General features: G+C 45.7%; 6 non-coding genes across 6 annotated transcripts; all 6 read left to right on the forward strand.

Moving 5' to 3' along the window:
* The first annotated feature begins 1,967 nt into the window (after positions 1–1,967).
* On the forward strand, positions 1,968–2,158 carry LOC130332765 (U2 spliceosomal RNA). The gene has a single exon (XR_008875343.1). It is a non-coding gene; the product is annotated as a U2 spliceosomal RNA (small nuclear RNA).
* Positions 2,159–4,233: 2,075 nt separating this feature from the next.
* Positions 4,234–4,424, forward strand: LOC130332766 (U2 spliceosomal RNA). Its single transcript, XR_008875344.1, has one exon. It is a non-coding gene; the product is annotated as a U2 spliceosomal RNA (small nuclear RNA).
* Positions 4,425–6,510: 2,086 nt separating this feature from the next.
* Positions 6,511–6,701, forward strand: LOC130332767 (U2 spliceosomal RNA). Its single transcript, XR_008875345.1, has one exon. It is a non-coding gene; the product is annotated as a U2 spliceosomal RNA (small nuclear RNA).
* A 2,093-nt stretch (positions 6,702–8,794) lies between these two features.
* LOC130332768 (U2 spliceosomal RNA) lies at positions 8,795–8,985 on the forward strand. The gene has a single exon (XR_008875346.1). It is a non-coding gene; the product is annotated as a U2 spliceosomal RNA (small nuclear RNA).
* Positions 8,986–11,065: 2,080 nt separating this feature from the next.
* Positions 11,066–11,256, forward strand: LOC130332769 (U2 spliceosomal RNA). The gene has a single exon (XR_008875347.1). It is a non-coding gene; the product is annotated as a U2 spliceosomal RNA (small nuclear RNA).
* Positions 11,257–13,353: 2,097 nt separating this feature from the next.
* Positions 13,354–13,544, forward strand: LOC130332663 (U2 spliceosomal RNA). The gene has a single exon (XR_008875255.1). It is a non-coding gene; the product is annotated as a U2 spliceosomal RNA (small nuclear RNA).
* The last annotated feature ends 1,386 nt before the right edge of the window (positions 13,545–14,930 follow it).

Below are 14,930 nucleotides of genomic sequence, written 5' to 3' on the forward strand. Positions count from 1 at the left end.
CTTCTGCTTCTGCTTGTGTCTGGCCGCTGTTGGAGCGTCCAGGCACAGGACTTCTACTGCTGCTGACTAAATGGCCTCCTTAATTGGATCATTTGAGTAGCCAGCACACCTGTGCAGGTAGGGCATGACATGATAGGCAGCTGCCTTGATAGCGGGTGGGTGCTGAATGTTCCTAATTGACAAAATAAGATTAATGCTTATGAAGAAATATAAAATCTCATCCCTTCCCCAATATCGCGCCACACCCCTACCCCTTAATTCCCTGGTTGAACTTGATGGACATATGTCTTTTTTCGACCGTACTAACTATGTAACTATGTAACATAACATGGGGGGGGGGGGGGGTCTCCTGGCTGTTCACACAGGTGTGTCATTGCTGTACATTGACCATGCATTGCTTCTGTGGTATTGCAAAGGCAAAGACAAATGCTTCCAGCCATCCATTGCACTAATGGATTGGTCATCAGCTGGCTGTCTATGTCCCGCATCAATATAGACCAAAGTACAGAGGGTTAGGCTATGCTATTGTGCACCTACCTGATGCATCAGAAGGTGCGAGGCCCTTGCTAAATTCTGTGCACAGACTTTGAGATCTATACTTTAGACTGTATCTAAACCTGCTCCAACATGGACTGACATTCTGGCCTACTTTCAGCCGATGCGACTTGTCTGTCGCTGAACAGTCGCTTTTTATGTATTCAGCACCCACCTATGTATAATGTTGTAAAAATGCTCTAGAAGCTAAAGTCGCAGAAATGTCACACATATTTGGCCTGCAACTTTCTGTGCGACAAATTCAGACAGGAAAAATCAGTATAAATCCTTAGAAAATTATCCCCCAGTGTCTCCATCTGCTGGCGGTATTGAATAAGCATTGCTGCACTGATGGGGTATGCATTAGACGAAAAAAAAGAAGAAAAAGAAGAATAATACGCCCAGAAAAGAGGCGAAAAGGAGAAAAACGTAAAAAAACGTGAAAAAAAAGTAAGAGGAAGAGAAGGGAAAAAAAGGTGGAAATGGGTTTAAAAGTGATTTCGGCGGAGAAATATATATATATATATATATATATATATATATATATATATATATATATACGCGCACACACACACATATATATAAACGTATTCTCCGTTGAGATATTGCAGCCGCTGCTGTGTCCAGGCCCAGGAGCCTTAGCACTGTGCTGTGATGTCACTCAATACCACTGACATCACTAGGTGTAAACAACATCTCTCCTTTGCTGTGTATGTGACTATGGAGCTGTTTGGTGATGTCGTCTATTATGGCCTTCATAGAAGCAACAGGAGATTGTTGCATCCATCTAGAACCCTCAGAACTACAGTGCTATGATGTCACTCACTTCCACAGGCCTTGCAGAGTGTAAACAACAACAACCCAGCTTTGTTGTGTATGTAACCATAGGGATTTGTGATGTCACCTAGAACCTTCACAGCAGCGACAGCTTTATGAGGAGCATCAGCACTGCTCTGCCTGAGCAGAACCATCACCGCCATAGGTTGTCAAATAACCCGGATTTAACCCACACAGGTAAGTCCAATGGGGTGCAGGCATGTCCTCTATGCTTACAGCTTCCCGTGGGTGTTGGTTTGATACCGTTTGGGGACAGCCAAGGAGGCATCTGCAGGCAACAAAGGTAGGTGTGTGCTTGTGTGTGTGTTTCCTATGCAGATCCTAAGCCCAGTGTCACATGCAAGTAGGAGGAGTAAGAAGGGTTCCTGGCAAATCCGGGTTATGGATTGCATTTAAAAAGGCCCCGTGGGAGTGCAATGGGCCCCTGTCTTGCTGCTTAGCAATAATGGTATGGGTTTAGGTTCTGCTGTGTGTACTGGTGGTTGACTGCCCCCCAGCCCAGAGTGTGCATGGAAAATTGTCTGGCAGCCTCCCTGACAGCAAGCAGTGATAGTGCCCATGAAGGGCACCTTGTTGGGCCCGCCCCTTTCACGGTTATCGCTTCTCGGCCTTTTGGCTAAGATCAAGTGTAGTATCTGTTCTTATCAGTTTAATATCTGATACGTCCCCTATCTGGGGACCATATATTAAATGGATTTTTGAGAACGGGGGCCGATTTCGAAGCTTGCTTCCGTCGCCCTATGCATTGACCCGATATGGCAGTATCTTCGGGTACAGTGCACCACCCCCTTACAGGGTTAAAAAGAAAGATTCCTACTTTCATTGCTACCTGCTTGCTGGCTAGCCAGCTAGCCAGCCCTGTGGGCCTTGCTGCTGCTGCAGCCAAAAAACAAAAGGTGGTGCTGCTGCTGCTTCTGCTTCTGCTTGTGTCTGGCCGCTGTTGGAGCGTCCAGGCACAGGACTTCTGCTGCTGCTGACTAAATGGCCTCCTTAATTGGATCATTTGAGTAGCCAGCACACCTGTGCAGGTAGGGCATGACATGATAGGCAGCTGCCTTGATAGCGGGTGGGTGCTGAATGTTCCGACAAAATAAGATTAATGCTTATGAAGAAATATAAAATCTCATCCCTTCCCCAATATCGCGCCACACCCCTACCCCTTAATTCCCTGGTTGAACTTGATGGACATATGTCTTTTTTCGACCGTACTAACTATGTAACTATGTAACATAACATGGGGGGGGGGGTCTCCTGGCTGTTCACACAGGTGTGTCATTGCTGTACATTGACCATGCATTGCTTCTGTGGTATTGCAAAGGCAAAGACAAATGCTTCCAGCCATCCATTGCACTAATGGATTGGTCATCAGCTGGCTGTCTATGTCCCGCATCAATATAGACCAAAGTACAGAGGGTTAGGCTATGCTATTGTGCACCTACCTGATGCATCAGAAGGTGCGAGGCCCTTGCTAAATTCTGTGCACAGACTTTGAGATCTATACTTTAGACTGTATCTAAACCTGCTCCAACATGGACTGACATTCTGGCCTACTTTCAGCCGATGCGACTTGTCTGTCGCTGAACAGTCGCTTTTTATGTATTCAGCACCTATGTATAATGTTGTAAAAATGCTCTAGAAGCTAAAGTCGCAGAAATGTCACACATATTTGGCCTGCAACTTTCTGTGCGACAAATTCAGACAGGAAAAATCAGTATAAATCCTTAGAAAATTATCCCCCAGTGTCTCCATCTGCTGGCGGTATTGAATAAGCATTGCTGCACTGATGGGGTATGCATTAGACGAAAAAAAAGAAGAAAAAGAAGAATAATACGCCCAGAAAAGAGGCGAAAAGGAGAAAAACGTAAAAAAACGTGAAAAAAAAGTAAGAGGAAGAGAAGGGAAAAAAAGGTGGAAATGGGTTTAAAAGTGATTTCGGCGGAGAAATATATATATATATATATATATATATATATATATATATATATATATACGCGCACACACACACATATATATAAACGTATTCTCCGTTGAGATATTGCAGCCGCTGCTGTGTCCAGGCCCAGGAGCCTTAGCACTGTGCTGTGATGTCACTCAATACCACTGACATCACTAGGTGTAAACAACATCTCTCCTTTGCTGTGTATGTGACTATGGAGCTGTTTGGTGATGTCGTCTATTATGGCCTTTATAGAAGCAACAGGAGATTGTTGCATCCATCTAGAACCCTCAGAACTACAGTGCTATGATGTCACTCACTTCCACAGGCCTTGCAGAGTGTAAACAACAACAACCCAGCTTTGTTGTGTATGTAACCATAGGGATTTGTGATGTCACCTAGAACCTTCACAGCAGCGACAGCTTTATGAGGAGCATCAGCACTGCTCTGACTGAGCAGAACCATCACCGCCATAGGTTGTCAAATAACCCGGATTTAACCCACACAGGTAAGTCCAATGGGGTGCAGGCATGTCCTCTATGCTTACAGCTTCCCGTGGGTGTTGGTTTGATACCGTTTGGGGACAGCCAAGGAGGCATCTGCAGGCAACAAAGGTAGGTGTGTGCTTGTGTGTGTGTTTCCTATGCAGATCCTAAGCCCAGTGTCACATGCAAGTAGGAGGAGTAAGAAGGGTTCCTGGCAAATCCGGGTTATGGATTGCATTTAAAAAGGCCCCGTGGGAGTGCAATGGGCCCCTGTCTTGCTGCTTAGCAATAATGGTATGGGTTTAGGTTCTGCTGTGTGTACTGGTGGTTGACTGCCCCCCAGCCCAGAGTGTGCATGGAAATTGTCTGGCAGCCTCCCTGACAGCAAGCAGTGATAGTGCCCATGAAGGGCACCTTGTTGGGCCCGCCCCTTTCACGGTTATCGCTTCTCGGCCTTTTGGCTAAGATCAAGTGTAGTATCTGTTCTTATCAGTTTAATATCTGATACGTCCCCTATCTGGGGACCATATATTAAATGGATTTTTGAGAACGGGGGCCGATTTCGAAGCTTGCTTCCGTCGCCCTATGCATTGACCCGATATGGCAGTATCTTCGGGTACAGTGCACCACCCCCTTACAGGGTTAAAAAGAAAGATTCCTACTTTCATTGCTACCTGCTTGCTGGCTAGCCAGCTAGCCAGCCCTGTGGGCCTTGCTGCTGCTGCAGCCAAAAAACAAAAGGTGGTGCTGCTGCTGCTTCTGCTGCTTCTGCTTCTGCTTGTGTCTGGCCGCTGTTGGAGCGTCCAGGCACAGGACTTCTGCTGCTGCTGACTAAATGGCCTCCTTAATTGGATCATTTGAGTAGCCAGCACACCTGTGCAGGTAGGGCATGACATGATAGGCAGCTGCCTTGATAGCGGGTGGGTGCTGAATGTTCCTAATTGACAAAATAAGATTAATGCTTATGAAGAAATATAAAATCTCATCCCTTCCCCAATATCGCGCCACACCCCTACCCCTTAATTCCCTGGTTGAACTTGATGGACATATGTCTTTTTTCGACCGTACTAACTATGTAACTATGTAACATAACATGGGGGGGGGGGGGTCTCCTGGCTGTTCACACAGGTGTGTCATTGCTGTACATTGACCATGCATTGCTTCTGTGGTATTGCAAAGGCAAAGACAAATGCTTCCAGCCATCCATTGCACTAATGGATTGGTCATCAGCTGGCTGTCTATGTCCCGCATCAATATAGACCAAAGTACAGAGGGTTAGGCTATGCTATTGTGCACCTACCTGATGCATCAGAAGGTGCGAGGCCCTTGCTAAATTCTGTGCACAGACTTTGAGATCTATACTTTAGACTGTATCTAAACCTGCTCCAACATGGACTGACATTCTGGCCTACTTTCAGCCGATGCGACTTGTCTGTCGCTGAACAGTCGCTTTTTATGTATTCAGCACCTATGTATAATGTTGTAAAAATGCTCTAGAAGCTAAAGTCGCAGAAATGTCACACATATTTGGCCTGCAACTTTCTGTGCGACAAATTCAGACAGGAAAAATCAGTATAAATCCTTAGAAAATTATCCCCCAGTGTCTCCATCTGCTGGCGGTATTGAATAAGCATTGCTGCACTGATGGGGTATGCATTAGACGAAAAAAAAGAAGAAAAAGAAGAATAATACGCCCAGAAAAGAGGCGAAAAGGAGAAAAACGTAAAAAAACGTGAAAAAAAAGTAAGAGGAAGAGAAGGGAAAAAAAGGTGGAAATGGGTTTAAAAGTGATTTCGGCGGAGAAATATATATATATATATATATATATATATATATATATATATACGCGCACACACACACATATATATAAACGTATTCTCCGTTGAGATATTGCAGCCGCTGCTGTGTCCAGGCCCAGGAGCCTTAGCACTGTGCTGTGATGTCACTCAATACCACTGACATCACTAGGTGTAAACAACATCTCTCCTTTGCTGTGTATGTGACTATGGAGCTGTTTGGTGATGTCGTCTATTATGGCCTTCATAGAAGCAACAGGAGATTGTTGCATCCATCTAGAACCCTCAGAACTACAGTGCTATGATGTCACTCACTTCCACAGGCCTTGCAGAGTGTAAACAACAACAACCCAGCTTTGTTGTGTATGTAACCATAGGGATTTGTGATGTCACCTAGAACCTTCACAGCAGCGACAGCTTTATGAGGAGCATCAGCACTGCTCTGCCTGAGCAGAACCATCACCGCCATAGGTTGTCAAATAACCCGGATTTAACCCACACAGGTAAGTCCAATGAGGTGCAGGCATGTCCTCTATGCTTACAGCTTCCCGTGGGTGTTGGTTTGATACCGTTTGGGGACAGCCAAGGAGGCATCTGCAGGCAACAAAGGTAGGTGTGTGCTTGTGTGTGTGTTTCCTATGCAGATCCTAAGCCCAGTGTCACATGCAAGTAGGAGGAGTAAGAAGGGTTCCTGGCAAATCCGGGTTATGGATTGCATTTAAAAAGGCCCCGTGGGAGTGCAATGGGCCCCTGTCTTGCTGCTTAGCAATAATGGTATGGGTTTAGGTTCTGCTGTGTGTACTGGTGGTTGACTGCCCCCCAGCCCAGAGTGTGCATGGAAAATTGTCTGGCAGCCTCCCTGACAGCAAGCAGTGATAGTGCCCATGAAGGGCACCTTGTTGGGCCCGCCCCTTTCACGGTTATCGCTTCTCGGCCTTTTGGCTAAGATCAAGTGTAGTATCTGTTCTTATCAGTTTAATATCTGATACGTCCCCTATCTGGGGACCATATATTAAATGGATTTTTGAGAACGGGGGCCGATTTCGAAGCTTGCTTCCGTCGCCCTATGCATTGACCCGATATGGCAGTATCTTCGGGTACAGTGCACCACCCCCTTACAGGGTTAAAAAGAAAGATTCCTACTTTCATTGCTACCTGCTTGCTGGCTAGCCAGCTAGCCAGCCCTGTGGGCCTTGCTGCTGCTGCAGCCAAAAAACAAAAGGTGGTGCTGCTGCTGCTTCTGCTGCTTCTGCTTCTGCTTGTGTCTGGCCGCTGTTGGAGCGTCCAGGCACAGGACTTCTGCTGCTGCTGACTAAATGGCCTCCTTAATTGGATCATTTGAGTAGCCAGCACACCTGTGCAGGTAGGGCATGACATGATAGGCAGCTGCCTTGATAGCGGGTGGGTGCTGAATGTTCCTAATTGACAAAATAAGATTAATGCTTATGAAGAAATATAAAATCTCATCCCTTCCCCAATATCGCGCCACACCCCTACCCCTTAATTCCCTGGTTGAACTTGATGGACATATGTCTTTTTTCGACCGTACTAACTATGTAACTATGTAACATAACATGGGGGGGGGGGGGGGGTCTCCTGGCTGTTCACACAGGTGTGTCATTGCTGTACATTGACCATGCATTGCTTCTGTGGTATTGCAAAGGCAAAGACAAATGCTTCCAGCCATCCATTGCACTAATGGATTGGTCATCAGCTGGCTGTCTATGTCCCGCATCAATATAGACCAAAGTACAGAGGGTTAGGCTATGCTATTGTGCACCTACCTGATGCATCAGAAGGTGCGAGGCCCTTGCTAAATTCTGTGCACAGACTTTGAGATCTATACTTTAGACTGTATCTAAACCTGCTCCAACATGGACTGACATTCTGGCCTACTTTCAGCCGATGCGACTTGTCTGTCGCTGAACAGTCGCTTTTTATGTATTCAGCACCTATGTATAATGTTGTAAAAATGCTCTAGAAGCTAAAGTCGCAGAAATGTCACACATATTTGGCCTGCAACTTTCTGTGCGACAAATTCAGACAGGAAAAATCAGTATAAATCCTTAGAAAATTATCCCCCAGTGTCTCCATCTGCTGGCGGTATTGAATAAGCATTGCTGCACTGATGGGGTATGCATTAGACGAAAAAAAAGAAGAAAAAGAAGAATAATACGCCCAGAAAAGAGGCGAAAAGGAGAAAAACGTAAAAAAACGTGAAAAAAAAGTAAGAGGAAGAGAAGGGAAAAAAAGGTGGAAATGGGTTTAAAAGTGATTTCGGCGGAGAAATATATATATATATATATATATATATATATATATATATATATATACGCGCACACACACACATATATATAAACGTATTCTCCGTTGAGATATTGCAGCCGCTGCTGTGTCCAGGCCCAGGAGCCTTAGCACTGTGCTGTGATGTCACTCAATACCACTGACATCACTAGGTGTAAACAACATCTCTCCTTTGCTGTGTATGTGACTATGGAGCTGTTTGGTGATGTCGTCTATTATGGCCTTCATAGAAGCAACAGGAGATTGTTGCATCCATCTAGAACCCTCAGAACTACAGTGCTATGATGTCACTCACTTCCACAGGCCTTGCAGAGTGTAAACAACAACAACCCAGCTTTGTTGTGTATGTAACCATAGGGATTTGTGATGTCACCTAGAACCTTCACAGCAGCGACAGCTTTATGAGGAGCATCAGCACTGCTCTGCCTGAGCAGAACCATCACCGCCATAGGTTGTCAAATAACCCGGATTTAACCCACACAGGTAAGTCCAATGGGGTGCAGGCATGTCCTCTATGCTTACAGCTTCCCGTGGGTGTTGGTTTGATACCGTTTGGGGACAGCCAAGGAGGCATCTGCAGGCAACAAAGGTAGGTGTGTGCTTGTGTGTGTGTTTCCTATGCAGATCCTAAGCCCAGTGTCACATGCAAGTAGGAGGAGTAAGAAGGGTTCCTGGCAAATCCGGGTTATGGATTGCATTTAAAAAGGCTCCGTGGGAGTGCAATGGGCCCCTGTCTTGCTGCTTAGCAATAATGGTATGGGTTTAGGTTCTGCTGTGTGTACTGGTGGTTGACTGCCCCCCAGCCCAGAGTGTGCATGGAAAATTGTCTGGCAGCCTCCCTGACAGCAAGCAGTGATAGTGCCCATGAAGGGCACCTTGTTGGGCCCGCCCCTTTCACGGTTATCGCTTCTCGGCCTTTTGGCTAAGATCAAGTGTAGTATCTGTTCTTATCAGTTTAATATCTGATACGTCCCCTATCTGGGGACCATATATTAAATGGATTTTTGAGAACGGGGGCCGATTTCGAAGCTTGCTTCCGTCGCCCTATGCATTGACCCGATATGGCAGTATCTTCGGGTACAGTGCACCACCCCCTTACAGGGTTAAAAAGAAAGATTCCTACTTTCATTGCTACCTGCTTGCTGGCTAGCCAGCTAGCCAGCCCTGTGGGCCTTGCTGCTGCTGCAGCCAAAAAACAAAAGGTGGTGCTGCTGCTGCTTCTGCTTCTGCTTGTGTCTGGCCGCTGTTGGAGCGTCCAGGCACAGGACTTCTGCTGCTGCTGACTAAATGGCCTCCTTAATTGGATCATTTGAGTAGCCAGCACACCTGTGCAGGTAGGGCATGACATGATAGGCAGCTGCCTTGATAGCGGGTGGGTGCTGAATGTTCCTAATTGACAAAATAAGATTAATGCTTATGAAGAAATATAAAATCTCATCCCTTCCCCAATATCGCGCCACACCCCTACCCCTTAATTCCCTGGTTGAACTTGATGGACATATGTCTTTTTTCGACCGTACTAACTATGTAACTATGTAACATAACATGGGGGGGGGGGGTCTCCTGGCTGTTCACACAGGTGTGTCATTGCTGTACATTGACCATGCATTGCTTCTGTGGTATTGCAAAGGCAAAGACAAATGCTTCCAGCCATCCATTGCACTAATGGATTGGTCATCAGCTGGCTGTCTATGTCCCGCATCAATATAGACCAAAGTACAGAGGGTTAGGCTATGCTATTGTGCACCTACCTGATGCATCAGAAGGTGCGAGGCCCTTGCTAAATTCTGTGCACAGACTTTGAGATCTATACTTTAGACTGTATCTAAACCTGCTCCAACATGGACTGACATTCTGGCCTACTTTCAGCCGATGCGACTTGTCTGTCGCTGAACAGTCGCTTTTTATGTATTCAGCACCTATGTATAATGTTGTAAAAATGCTCTAGAAGCTAAAGTCGCAGAAATGTCACACATATTTGGCCTGCAACTTTCTGTGCGACAAATTCAGACAGGAAAAATCAGTATAAATCCTTAGAAAATTATCCCCCAGTGTCTCCATCTGCTGGCGGTATTGAATAAGCATTGCTGCACTGATGGGGTATGCATTAGACGAAAAAAAAGAAGAAAAAGAAGAATAATACGCCCAGAAAAGAGGCGAAAAGGAGAAAAACGTAAAAAAACGTGAAAAAAAAGTAAGAGGAAGAGAAGGGAAAAAAAGGTGGAAATGGGTTTAAAAGTGATTTCGGCGGAGAAATATATATATATATATATATATATATATATATATATATATATATACGCGCACACACACACATATATATAAACGTATTCTCCGTTGAGATATTGCAGCCGCTGCTGTGTCCAGGCCCAGGAGCCTTAGCACTGTGCTGTGATGTCACTCAATACCACTGACATCACTAGGTGTAAACAACATCTCTCCTTTGCTGTGTATGTGACTATGGAGCTGTTTGGTGATGTCGTCTATTATGGCCTTCATAGAAGCAACAGGAGATTGTTGCATCCATCTAGAACCCTCAGAACTACAGTGCTATGATGTCACTCACTTCCACAGGCCTTGCAGAGTGTAAACAACAACAACCCAGCTTTGTTGTGTATGTAACCATAGGGATTTGTGATGTCACCTAGAACCTTCACAGCAGCGACAGCTTTATGAGGAGCATCAGCACTGCTCTGCCTGAGCAGAACCATCACCGCCATAGGTTGTCAAATAACCCAGATTTAACCCACACAGGTAAGTCCAATGGGGTGCAGGCATGTCCTCTATGCTTACAGCTTCCCGTGGGTGTTGGTTTGATACCGTTTGGGGACAGCCAAGGAGGCATCTGCAGGCAACAAAGGTAGGTGTGTGCTTGTGTGTGTGTTTCCTATGCAGATCCTAAGCCCAGTGTCACATGCAAGTAGGAGGAGTAAGAAGGGTTCCTGGCAAATCCGGGTTATGGATTGCATTTAAAAAGGCCCCGTGGGAGTGCAATGGGCCCCTGTCTTGCTGCTTAGCAATAATGGTATGGGTTTAGGTTCTGCTGTGTGTACTGGTGGTTGACTGCCCCCCAGCCCAGAGTGTGCATGGAAAATTGTCTGGCAGCCTCCCTGACAGCAAGCAGTGATAGTGCCCATGAAGGGCACCTTGTTGGGCCCGCCCCTTTCACGGTTATCGCTTCTCGGCCTTTTGGCTAAGATCAAGTGTAGTATCTGTTCTTATCAGTTTAATATCTGATACGTCCCCTATCTGGGGACCATATATTAAATGGATTTTTGAGAACGGGGGCCGATTTCGAAGCTTGCTTCCGTCGCCCTATGCATTGACCCGATATGGCAGTATCTTCGGGTACAGTGCACCACCCCCTTACAGGGTTAAAAAGAAAGATTCCTACTTTCATTGCTACCTGCTTGCTGGCTAGCCAGCTAGCCAGCCCTGTGGGCCTTGCTGCTGCTGCAGCCAAAAAAACAAAAGGTGGTGCTGCTGCTGCTTCTGCTGCTTCTGCTTCTGCTTGTGTCTGGCCGCTGTTGGAGCGTCCAGGCACAGGACTTCTGCTGCTGCTGACTAAATGGCCTCCTTAATTGGATCATTTGAGTAGCCAGCACACCTGTGCAGGTAGGGCATGACATGATAGGCAGCTGCCTTGATAGCGGGTGGGTGCTGAATGTTCCTAATTGACAAAATAAGATTAATGCTTATGAAGAAATATAAAATCTCATCCCTTCCCCAATATCGCGCCACACCCCTACCCCTTAATTCCCTGGTTGAACTTGATGGACATATGTCTTTTTTCGACCGTACTAACTATGTAACTATGTAACATAACATGGGGGGGGGGGGGGTCTCCTGGCTGTTCACACAGGTGTGTCATTGCTGTACATTGACCATGCATTGCTTCTGTGGTATTGCAAAGGCAAAGACAAATGCTTCCAGCCATCCATTGCACTAATGGATTGGTCATCAGCTGGCTGTCTATGTCCCGCATCAATATAGACCAAAGTACAGAGGGTTAGGCTATGCTATTGTGCACCTACCTGATGCATCAGAAGGTGCGAGGCCCTTGCTAAATTCTGTGCACAGACTTTGAGATCTATACTTTAGACTGTATCTAAACCTGCTCCAACATGGACTGACATTCTGGCCTACTTTCAGCCGATGCGACTTGTCTGTCGCTGAACAGTCGCTTTTTATGTATTCAGCACCTATGTATAATGTTGTAAAAATGCTCTAGAAGCTAAAGTCGCAGAAATGTCACACATATTTGGCCTGCAACTTTCTGTGCGACAAATTCAGACAGGAAAAATCAGTATAAATCCTTAGAAAATTATCCCCCAGTGTCTCCATCTGCTGGCGGTATTGAATAAGCATTGCTGCACTGATGGGGTATGCATTAGACGAAAAAAAAGAAGAAAAAGAAGAATAATACGCCCAGAAAAGAGGCGAAAAGGAGAAAAACGTAAAAAAACGTGAAAAAAAAGTAAGAGGAAGAGAAGGGAAAAAAAGGTGGAAATGGGTTTAAAAGTGATTTCGGCGGAGAATATATATATATATATATATATATATATATATATATATATATATATATATATGCGCACACACACACATAGATATAAACGTATTCTCCGTTGAGATATTGCAGCCGCTGCTGTGTCCAGGCCCAGGAGCCTTAGCACTGTGCTGTGATGTCACTCAATACCACTGACATCACTAGGTGTAAACAACATCTCTCCTTTGCTGTGTATGTGACTATGGAGCTGTTTGGTGATGTCGTCTATTATGGCCTTCATAGAAGCAACAGGAGATTGTTGCATCCATCTAGAACCCTCAGAACTACAGTGCTATGATGTCACTCACTTCCACAGGCCTTGCAGAGTGTAAACAACAACAACCCAGCTTTGTTGTGTATGTAACCATAGGGATTTGTGATGTCACCTAGAACCTTCACAGCAGCGACAGCTTTATGAGGAGCATCAGCACTGCTCTGCCTGAGCAGAACCATCACCGCCATAGGTTGTCAAATAACCCGGATTTAACCCACACAGGTAAGTCCAATGGGGTGCAGGCATGTCCTCTATGCTTACAGCTTCCCGTGGGTGTTGGTTTGATACCGTTTGGGGACAGCCAAGGAGGCATCTGCAGGCAACAAAGGTAGGTGTGTGCTTGTGTGTGTGTTTCCTATGCAGATCCTAAGCCCAGTGTCACATGCAAGTAGGAGGAGTAAGAAGGGTTCCTGGCAAATCCGGGTTATGGATTGCATTTAAAAAGGCCCCGTGGGAGTGCAATGGGCCCCTGTCTTGCTGCTTAGCAATAATGGTATGGGTTTAGGTTCTGCTGTGTGTACTGGTGGTTGACTGCCCCCCAGCCCAGAGTGTGCATGGAAAATTGTCTGGCAGCCTCCCTGACAGCAAGCAGTGATAGTGCCCATGAAGGGCACCTTGTTGGGCCCGCCCCTTTCACGGTTATCGCTTCTCGGCCTTTTGGCTAAGATCAAGTGTAGTATCTGTTCTTATCAGTTTAATATCTGATACGTCCCCTATCTGGGGACCATATATTAAATGGATTTTTGAGAACGGGGGCCGATTTCGAAGCTTGCTTCTGTCGCCCTATGCATTGACCCGATATGGCAGTATCTTCGGGTACAGTGCACCACCCCCTTACAGGGTTAAAAAGAAAGATTCCTACTTTCATTGCTACCTGCTTGCTGGCTAGCCAGCTAGCCAGCCCTGTGGGCCTTGCTGCTGCTGCAGCCAAAAAACAAAAGGTGGTGCTGCTGCTGCTTCTGCTGCTTCTGCTTCTGCTTGTGTCTGGCCGCTGTTGGAGCGTCCAGGCACAGGACTTCTGCTGCTGCTGACTAAATGGCCTCCTTAATTGGATCATTTGAGTAGCCAGCACACCTGTGCAGGTAGGGCATGACATGATAGGCAGCTGCCTTGATAGCGGGTGGGTGCTGAATGTTCCTAATTGACAAAATAAGATTAATGCTTATGAAGAAATATAAAATCTCATCCCTTCCCCAATATCGCGCCACACCCCTACCCCTTAATTCCCTGGTTGAACTTGATGGACATATGTCTTTTTTCGACCGTACTAACTATGTAACTATGTAACATAACATGGGGGGGGGGGGGGGGGGGTCTCCTGGCTGTTCACACAGGTGTGTCATTGCTGTACATTGACCATGCATTGCTTCTGTGGTATTGCAAAGGCAAAGACAAATGCTTCCAGCCATCCATTGCACTAATGGATTGGTCATCAGCTGGCTGTCTATGTCCCGCATCAATATAGACCAAAGTACAGAGGGTTAGGCTATGCTATTGTGCACCTACCTGATGCATCAGAAGGTGCGAGGCCCTTGCTAAATTCTGTGCACAGACTTTGAGATCTATACTTTAGACTGTATCTAAACCTGCTCCAACATGGACTGACATTCTGGCCTACTTTCAGCCGATGCGACTTGTCTGTCGCTGAACAGTCGCTTTTTATGTATTCAGCACCTATGTATAATGTTGTAAAAATGCTCTAGAAGCTAAAGTCGCAGAAATGTCACACATATTTGGCCTGCAACTTTCTGTGCGACAAATTCAGACAGGAAAAATCAGTATAAATCCTTAGAAAATTATCCCCCAGTGTCTCCATCTGCTGGCGGTATTGAATAAGCATTGCTGCACTGATGGGGTATGCATTAGACGAAAAAAAAGAAGAAAAAGAAGAATAATACGCCCAGAAAAGAGGCGAAAAGGAGAAAAACGAAAAAAAACGTGAAAAAAAAGTAAGAGGAAGAGAAGGGAAAAAAAGGTGGAAATGGGTTTAAAAGTGATTTCGGCGGAGAAATATATATATATATATATATATATATATATATATATATATACGCGCACACACACACATATATATAAACGTATTCTCCGTTGAGATATTGCAGCCGCTGCTGTGTCCAGGCCCAGGAGCCTTAGCACTGTGCTGTGATGTCACTCAATACCACTGACATCACTAGGTGTAAACAACATCTCTCCTTTGCTGTGTATGTGACTATGGAGC

This window comes from Hyla sarda, unplaced genomic scaffold (assembly GCF_029499605.1).
Source record: "Hyla sarda isolate aHylSar1 unplaced genomic scaffold, aHylSar1.hap1 scaffold_387, whole genome shotgun sequence".
In the NCBI taxonomy this organism is placed as follows: Eukaryota; Metazoa; Chordata; class Amphibia; order Anura; family Hylidae; genus Hyla; species Hyla sarda.